Source organism: Tachypleus tridentatus, chromosome 9 (assembly GCF_004210375.1).
Source record: "Tachypleus tridentatus isolate NWPU-2018 chromosome 9, ASM421037v1, whole genome shotgun sequence".
Lineage (NCBI taxonomy): Eukaryota > Metazoa > Arthropoda > Merostomata > Xiphosura > Limulidae > Tachypleus > Tachypleus tridentatus.
The window spans coordinates 99,955,528-99,966,304 of record NC_134833.1 but is presented as its reverse complement, the minus strand read 5'-3'; positions in this window follow the sequence as shown (position 1 = coordinate 99,966,304).

Genomic DNA, 10,777 nt, shown 5'->3' with positions numbered 1-10,777 from the left:
AAAGTAGAGACCAAATTTCTTTGACACATCTCAACAAACATGAATGTATCTTGACACAACTGTGCTGATGAGAAAACAAGGTTTCCCACACATTAGTGAAGAGGGAAAATTTGCACAAAGAGGTTTGTCACACTCCTATTGGTGGAGGGTTTTGTTGCATGATATGCTGCATACGAACGTAAACCTAGGTGGGAATTTTCACAAATATACAGGCAAATATACATGACTTCAAAAGTAAAATAGCTATTTGCACATGGAGGTAGTTGTTTATAAATTTGCAATTCCTCATTATTTCTTAAAAGGCTTAAGAAAACCAAAAAAGAATGTTTTGGTAACCAAATCTGACAAATCAAAGTGACATCATGGACAAATCTAGTTATGAAACAAAACTTAAGGGTTTAAATCAAGATGAAAATATGAGAATCTTAAGATTAACCCACTTCCAAACAAAGTACCTGATTTTGACAATTCTCTCCAGAAAGTTCTAGCTGATTATCTGGATTTATGAAAAACATTTTAATTGAGTCAATTTTCTGCCATACATGTATCAGTTGTTACAAATATAAAGATAACTTCCCTCTTAGACCTATTATTTCTATTGTAGAATCAACTGTTTATTACTTATCCAAATGGTTAACACAATGCTTTGGGAAAAATCCTCATTAACATATTTTGAGCAATATAATTTCATCGACAAAACAAAAACTTACACAAATGAAGAAATGTTTTGATGTTTATTTTTGTTTACAAATCTAACAATTGATAAAATAACACTTTCCTAAAAAGAAAATTACCTTAACATTCCACTTCCTATGCTGTCCATAGTTTTATCTCCCTAGTGCAAATGTATGCTGAAGATAATGCACTCATATGCATGGGAAAATATTACAGATTAAGATATGTAAAAGATTTGGGAAACTTTTCTCCAATTCTATGTAAACATCTACACAGAGTATTTTGCAAGTGAATTACTTCTTACGGTGGATCTGAATACATAGGAAATCCCCTGTTTCTGACATGTTGATGACATATTTTCTGTATGGCCAAACATCAGAAGTTATTTTCAAGCATTTTCCCAAAAGGTTAAAAACTCACAGTAAATTGAACTTAAAGTTGAAATAGAACCTGTTATTTCTATTTATAGAAAAACCAATAAATGCTTTAAGCTATGTCCACTTTTTCTCATACTACCACAAAATTAATGAAACATTAATTACAACTTTAATGTTCTAAAAGCTTATAGAATATGCCATCATACAACCCTTGATAAAAAAATCAAAAATAGTTATATAATATTTTAACAGTTGCAATACCCTACAAAGCTTTATCAAAAATGTCCATCAATAAACAAGGAGGTATTTCTTAAAAATAATAATTAACAAAACAGTTTCTTCAGTAAGTGAAAATAAAATGCTTGGCATCAACTACAATCCTCATATCGTGGATTTACAGAAAGGTATGAAATATAATTTCATAGTTGTTTATAAATCTATATCCCAACACAATTAAAAATTCTTATCCTTGAACAAGTCAACACCATAAGATAAAAAGAGGAGTGTCTATGTAGCCCCTCTACCAATCCAGCAAACAAATGGTTATGTTGGTGAAATAGGAAAAAATTTAAACACAGGATTTACAGATTACTGAATAGTGTTAAAAATGTTCAACAAATAATGCTATTTTTTCTAAACACTTGGAATCTTGATCAAAAATAAACATGAAATCTGCTGAAATAACACATAAAACTAGAGATATTATAAAAGAAAAAAATGTAGAAAGTTCATTAATCTAAAAATTGTAAAACTTCAACTCATCCAAATATCACTTAAAGCTGAATCCCTTTCATATATCATATGCCACTTATTGACTTGGAACTTGTGTTAGAAAACAGAGTATGCACTTATCTCACAAACAAATATTGTGTGTGTTTTCTTATAGCAAAGCTACATTGGGCTATCTGCTGCATCCACTGAGGGGAATCAAACTCCCGATTTTAGCATTGTAAATCGGAAGACTTAACACTATTCCAGTAGGGAACAATAAACACTGGACAGATGAGGATGCATGAAAGTGACATAGTTTGTATCCATATAAATTTGTAATTCTAGGATTGTATATTGAAACTTTATTTTAAATTAAGCAGTACTGCATATTTACTTATCATATTCCTTTACCAAGTGAGTTGATATGATCAGTCCTGCATACACACACAAATACATATTAGTTCATATTTACTAATATTTATATATTCTGCAAGTTTTTAGTATTAAAAACAATGACATAACAATAGTAGAAAATACACTGTAAGGGAAGGTTTTGAATCATAATGTTCTTTTTCCTATGTCTAGACAGAAAAAAAACCAACAACGACTACACTTCAAAACACTAACTAGACCTGCATTTAACAGAGGTTCTAAATTAACAAATCAACCTTCTAACAGAACTTCTGTTAAGTGCTTTTATATTCCATACTCAAGTTTAATACAGCTGTCATCTACTATCTAAAGCAAAGTGTGCATCTGGGAAAAAAAAATACATTGTGGTATCTATCACTCATATCTGTTCCTTGTAAATTTCTTGGTCACTTGGGCTGAAACTAAACACAGTGATACAAGATGACATGAGAAAATCAAGAAAGGATGGGGATTGGCTCTCCCCATCTTCTGTATAAATAAACATCAATGTGTGTGTGTGTTCCTGTTCCTTATATATTTCCACATTTCTTAATAAATCAGTGCTAAACTTGACAGTGATACAGGATCACATGAAGAAAGTCACCCTCCATCTAATTTTATAGTGATGGAATTTCAGAAAACAGTGTCTTTATTTTAAGTATTGGCATGTATTTTAATTGCATTTTCAATGTTTATGTTAAGATAAACAATAGAAACGCAATTTCCTACCCTTTGTTACAAACTTTTATTTCACCCATCCTTGAGATGGGTACTCCAGATAGTATTTTTTAAATGTAACATTAGCACATTGATGGTAGTACATTTGATAACATCCAAACTCAAGCTTCATACTGAATAGCAAAGCAGAATACACAGAGTATATTTTATCCCAATTCTTAATAAGTATACAAAAAAACTAAGCTTCAGGTTATTGTACTCCTATTTTGAATAGTTAAAATGAATACACAGAAAAAAGATGATTATGAAAACAACTATATCAGGTAAAAAACTCAGTTTAGAACTGGTGCAGAGAAATGCTATTGAAATTTTAACTTTCAAAAAAATGTTTAATTACAGAAAAAATATCAATAAAAAAACTGAATACTTTGAACAGCCTTGATCGTAACAAACATTTAATTTTACATAAACTTATCACATTGATCAGCAATAAGATATATTGCATTGAAGCTTTAATGTCAATCAGATTAAAAAGTAAATAGTTTTTGAATCAAACCACATTATAAATCCTAATTACGTTGTTTTGAATGTAAGTTTAAAACAGTTTAATATTTATCTAAATAATTCTCTCTATTTGCATAGTAAGCACCATCATTTTAAAGAATGTCAAAATTTAACAAAGTGATCATTTTACAACAACAATAAACTTTAATTACAATATTCTATCATATCACCATTAGAAATAAGACAAGAGTTTTAAATCTACAATTAAAGATCTTGTTTAAAACCAGACACTGGAATAATAATAATATGAAAATAAAAGAGGGAAACAATTGACATTAAAGAAACTAGATAGTAATGTGTGAAGATATACATTTTAAAAACTCTATAGAACAACAAACATACTGCAAAAAGTTGCATCTTGTATGAAATACTGTTTTTAACAAAACCTCTGTCAAATCAAGTTTTAAAAAACTGTTTCATGGAAGGTTTAGATACCACTGGCTTTTTAGCTTTAGGAAATTCAAATTTACTCAAATAAAAAACTATTTCTACATCTTTTCTTGAAATATTTTTTTCTCCTCCTTATCTAGCTCTTTTACTGTTGCTGCTTTTCCTTCATCACTTTCACTACTACCGTCATTTTCACTTGTATGTACTTCTTTTCTATCAACAACCTCAGCTACCATTTTGATGAATATTTGGTAGTCCTTATTTATCTTTAGTTCTGTCATGTTATCAGGAAATACATAAAAAACCAATTTCTGCACGTTTATTATAGTAGAATGGAACTGAATAATGCTTTTGCAACATTGGTTTCCTCAAAAAGTGAAAAGTATTTTGCACACGGAGCTTCTTGTAATCTAGTCTAAACAAAAGTTTGTCTTTCTGATGGTGACGAAGGTTCACAAGTACTCCTTTCCTTAACAGATACTTGCCCAAATCCAAAATTTTATTTATATTTAATTCATCAAATCAATGTATACATTCACTTCCAAGGATACAAGATGTGGATGTTTTCTTATTCTTTATGAAGTTTAATATTTTAATATCTGAAATATATATATACATTACAAATTAAAACAAATATCATAATACATACAAAGATATCTTTCTATCTTGATATATACCACTTCATTTGTTAAAATGACAACTCTTATTAATTTCATTGATGTTTAAATTATATTTATTTTTGCATATACTTTTTTGGCTGCTACCAATAAACAAAAATCTCATAATTTAAAAGCTACTTCAAAATTAAAAATTAAATCATGTTAATGGTCAGAAAATATTAAGTAATTATTAACAATGAATTATACTAGTACATTTGTTTCATAATTTTAACACAAAGCTCTGAAAATTGTCACATCGCTATCTCTAAATTTGGACCTGATAAAAAAAAGGCACCGAGTCAATAGTACTCACTACCAACTCAATAATAGAATTGGACTATTATTTTTATAGTCCACTTGTAGCCCAAATCTTCAAAGGTCACTTTTGTGACAATTGACAAAGATCCAACAATCTTCAGGTTCAAAGTCCAAACACAATAAGCATTAGATTGTATCCAACCAAACTGTACCATTATAACAACAGTAATTATAACTCCAAATGTTTATTCTACATGAAGAAATCTGAGATCTGTTGGTGATGAAATATCTCAGTGGTGGCTAAATAGCATTTGTTCACTAATGATTTTCTCTTCATGTAGCATTTATGCATTCCCCTGTTCTTGTGGAGACAATATATTGCAGTGGCTTAATGATAGAATGGATGGTATTTTCACTGAAAGACCCTATTGAAGGATTTGTTTGTAATCATTGTTGTTTTACAATGCCATTGAGGCTCATGAAATACAATAAGGGTTTGATGAGGTGACTAAGTACATCCCGTGACCAGTTTTACACAGTTTTATGTTTTGCATGTTTTCAATCTCATCTAACTGTATAGCACTGATATTGATCATTGGTAGTGCATAATGTGGTGGATAATATTTTAGTAGATAAAAAAACAGGTAATAATATTCAGCTCTATTTCCTGCTATGTCTTTTATTGCATTGGTGTCTTTGGTAGCTCTAGTTATTATAAAGTTAATATGGCTGGTGAATTTGTCTCTCAAAGGTGCCCCCTGTGTATGGTGGTGTTTCTTCCAGAGGTATGACAGTGCCCACAGACGATGATAATGGTTTGTTTTCATTAACAAGTTTATTGCTGAATGTGCATAATACATCTGTAGCTTTGAGAAGACTGATGGCTATTCTTGTGTCACTAAACTATTTGCTCAACCTGCTAAATGATGGTTGCATCTTGCTTTCAGTTTCAGCCTTGCTAGATCCACTGCTATACACTAGAATGGTTGAATCAGGCTGGAATCACAGTGTAGATGTTGAAAAAAATTATCATATAAATAGTGGTGATCCTTGAGGCACACTAGTGATACATCTTCAGGGTGTCAACACAGAAACAATCCATTGTATATATGTTAAATTGATGCATATTCTGACCATTTTGTCAGCAAAAATGAGGTAGCTAGACTTTATGCTTCTTCCAGATCTAAAGATAGTATCAAGGTGTTCTAACTGGTTTCAAAGCCTTCTCATGTATAAGCTGCAAATTCAGCAGCACTGATTTAGGTTTCTTTTCCACTTCCACTGTGATAATCACCTAATGATGACAGAAGTAATTGTTTAACCTGATAGATAAGCCTTCTAGTTACAACATTCTCTGGGATCTTAACAATGATGTTATGTAAGATGATTACTTGATGGTTTTTAAGACAAATAAATCCCTTCATAGATTTGGATAAGGATTTGATAAAAGTATCAGTATCCATATCTCAGTAATCCTACCTTTTGTTCAGCTACATAAATACTCTTACACTAACTATAAACTTCTTAGAGGTGAAGATTATTACACCATAATTCGTAAAACTACACCTTTAGGTGTATGCATCTCATATAAGCCACTGACGTTTTCCATATCCACATTTAGTCGTAGCTTAGATAAGGACTACTATAGCTTGAGCCTCTCCTTCAGGTCACCATGGTCACACTAGTTAATGACTTGGTCTTCATCATTTTAAATGACTGACATTGCCAAGCTCTTGGTTTCTGTGCCAGCCATACACTTGCAGAAGAGACAAAATGAAGTGCTCATAAGACTGGCCTTGTTGCATGGTTCACCTAAAAGAGCTCTGAAAGCAAATTACCTATAGAGAGATTAGGCTCAATTCCTTGCAAAATTTGCATCATGCCTTAGCTACGAGCCATTCTTGGCTTAGTTGCATGCTTTATCATTCTGGCTATTCCACCATAGTGTTTATTTTGCAAAATTTGTTGATTTGACTTTTCTCAAATGTGGAGAGATGCTCAAAATTGCAAATGTTATCAGAAAGCTTCATTTCCTTGTATGAATTTCAACACTGTCTTTAACTGCACCTTGTCTTCCAGTATTCATGTATATTTTCATTAAAAACTAAAGATGTGAACTTGCTTGAAAATTAATGTCATTAATGATACATCTTTATAAGGAAAGACAAAAAAGCAATACTTCCAAGGGATTGAAAACACATTTTAATAACATAAAATAATGATAATACATTATATGTATATCTTTTATTTTGGAGTAGTATGTTACCATCTTTATCTCCCTTCAATTCAAAATCCATATGCACATTATTTCTTTGAAAAAAACAAGTTGCACCCCTACCCAAGTTTATTAGATTTCCACAACATAGCCACAAACCTCAATTTCATTTTCAGTATTTGACAGGCCTTTCACATAGTTATTCCTAGAGGTATAACAGTTCCATATGGCATTAACTTATTAGTTTTAACTAATTACTTCACTTGCTACATTTTCTACTGTTGTTTTTCACAGCTTAAGGTTTATTATCACTATGATTTTTCTTGTAACTTATTACTGCTTACATAGCATGGTTGGTTCTTACTTTTTAACTATTACTTCAGGCTGGCCATGTGTGGAAATGATAAAGTTAAATTAGTTGTGTATAGACACAACTCACATGTTAAATAATTTACTATTGTTTGTATTGCATTCACCTTGGTTATTTTTCATTAATATTAATACTGTTATTTTTTTTTATGCACACTTCAGCTTTTTTCCTGCACTATCTGCACCACCATATTACCACATACATTTAATTGGCTCTCATTGGTCATCAGTTATTGTTTGGAAAGGTTACATGAAATTTTGCTTATACATTTTAATGAACAAGGATTCAGTAATACTGTATGAAGCAAACATCTAGTTTTTATTTGTCTTGTAAGGTGTATTTCCTTCTTTATGTATTGTTAGTAATGCTATGTTTAATATATATATTTATTACTTTTCAATGAAGGTACCAGACTGATGAATCAATGCACAATAATAAGTACAAATTTTGTCTTATAGCACTATATACTTTTAGTCTATCTGATACATGGCCATCCGCAAATGGTGCACTTGCCAGAACATACAACCTTATTAACACTTTGTGTGATATATGTATGTCTGAGAATTTTAAATGTTGAATATGAATTCAAATAGATAAACAACTGTTTATCCAACAACTGATTATATAATCAATGTTCTTACTTTTCTTTCCACAAGAGCATTCTGATAGCATTTGTTCGTCTATTTCTGTTTTGTAAAACTCCCACTCATTCAAGATTTCATAAGGAGTTTTGACATCATTACTAGATAATTCTTTCAATGTGACCAAAAGTTTATTAGGATACCTGCGAGAGTTGTATTCTTTCTCCAACTGTGACACATTCTCATCTTCATCTTCTAGAAGACAGAAATGACTATGTTTCTTATGCCTTAAAATCAATCTAAGATTTATTCTTTTATTACATATGCTATGATACGGCATGAACACAAAACTGAATCGAGTAGTAACAGAGTAACATAAAATATCTGTTTTATTAACAAGATCAAGTATTACTTAAAATTTTAAAAGTTAACAATGTAAAAATTGAACTAAAACTTACCTTCTAAATGGAAATTATGCAAAATCAATCTTTTTGTCCTTTTTTTATCATTTACATGTATATCATGTCAAGCTCACAGTTTTAAGAAAAAAATTCACATCATAGGTAAACACAACAGTTTTCAAATTACCATTGTACCATTGTACAAGCCTTTGTCAAAACAAAGCTAAAATATAAAACTGAGAAGTGATGAGAGCATTCCTTGCATTTCTAAGTAACATAAATTTCAAAAATAACAAAAATGGGCTTCAATATAGATTGTAAAGAAGCACAGATTGGCAATAGTGTAACATTTCTGAACACCAGAAAAATAATTGATTGGTTATTTAGCATTTTATGGCACAAAGCAACTACACTATCTGAGTCAAACGACCAGTAAAAATTAAAATTATATATATATTATGCAGTAAAATTACTATAAAGCCTAAAAGTAAACAAAGTTAAAACAGTGCTCCAACATCAGATACAAACTTAAAGACAGTTAAAGAGGCCAATGGCCCTTAAAAAGTTGAAAGCATTCGTAAGATGGACAATATCACCATCACTAATGACACTGTCCAGCATCAAGGGAAAACCTGTGAAAAAAACATGTCTCAAATGGTTTCATCCTTCAAAGTCATAATAACAGCACAACAGTAAAATGTGGACAATTGTGACTTGAGTATCACACACACCATACATTGGTGCATCAGTCCCACATAAAAGGAAATGACGAGTTGAAAAACTGTGATCCATATGTAGTCTAGTCAGAACAACTTCCTCCTTCCTGTCCTTACAGAAACAAGATGGCCAAAGTCCAATAAAGGGTTTTATCTGGAAATGCTTGTTATCACGTTGCTCACTCGAAGTTGACTGCTAACTGGCACAGAGCTGAACCATGAATACAGGGCCATAGTCCATGTATGGAACAGATGTTGCAGAGAGAGAGCGCCAAAGCAGACAGACTAAGTTGTGATGTCATTCCAATAAATACTGACTTGGCCTGGTATCCTGAAAAACTGGATAGAAGTAGATGTTAAAGAGAAATGGGCTAGTCAGTTTTGAATATCGACAAAAACTGGATGAGAACTAATGTGAAGCAATTCTAGGGCCAGCAGAAAGTTAAGCGAGTCACTATAAATAGTACAATTCAAGTACTGCTCAGCTTCTATGTGATCTAGAATGAAAGAAATGGTGTAAATTTAGCAGTACACAAAGAAACTGAAGAGAGGACTGTGTCAACCACTGAACCACAACAAACCAGAGCAGAGTTCACAGAGTCACCATCCATATAAATGGGAATAGAAGGATCGTTCAAAAGATGTTCAGAAAAGAGAAAACAGTAATTTAATTGAGAGTGTCCACCTTCCTCAGATAACTCAAGGAAAGGTCATGCTTGGGGATGGTAATAAGCCATGGTGGATGGGTTGATCAGTGGAGACAGAAATATTATTCAAGGACAGACCCAATGTAACCAGTTGCACCTGAATACAAAGGCCAAAAGGAACAATGGAAAAGTGTCTATTTTGAAAAAGCATGGCCCACTGAGGAAGGAAAACACAACCCCAGATGGGATGCTGTGATAAGGATCAAAGGTTCGAGGTAAAGAGAACAGAAAGTTGCAAACGTCAAAAATGTAGAGGAAGTTCATGAGACTCAGTGTACAAACTCTGGATTAGAGAAGTGTGGAAAACCTCAGTGCAGAGCCATAACCCCTGATAGTAAACAGGGTCCAGCAACTTCAAGGATGAGATCCTGGCAGAGTCACAGTACAGAGATTCATAATCCAGTTTTAATTAAATAAGAGCATGATAGATTTTTAGCATAGAACATCACTCTGCTCCCCCAAGTGGTGAAAGAGAGGACACAAAGGATGTTCAGTGCCTTTATATATTTGAGTCATAGCTGCTTGATGTGTAACATAAAGATTAGCTTATAGTAAAAAAATTAGCCCCAAGAACTTTGCCACAGGGACCACAGGATCAGAGTGAATACCCCATTGGTGGCAAATGTGCATGCAAACTGTTTTAGAGAGAGTAAAGGTAAAACTATTTGCTGTGGTCCACTTCAGTAAATGAATGAGGGCACTTTGTAGCTGCTTCTAAATAAACATCACCTTCAATGACTGGCATGAGATGTGGAAGTAACCAACATAGAGACCATTTCCAACTGTAGGAGGGAGTTGTCCAGTGATGGCACTAATCTGTATACACAAAGTGCAACTCTCAAGACACAGCCCTGATGAACTTTAAATTCCTGTAGGAAAGAACAGGAAAGTGTCAAACCCATACAAACTTGGAATCACTGGTCCATTAAAATATTTTTAATAAAATGGGCAAATGGCCACACAACTCATATGAGCAGAGGTCTCACAAAATGCCTACCTCCATGTAGTATCGTAAGTCTTCTCATGGTGAAAGAATACTAATACAATATGTTGTTGCTTGAGGA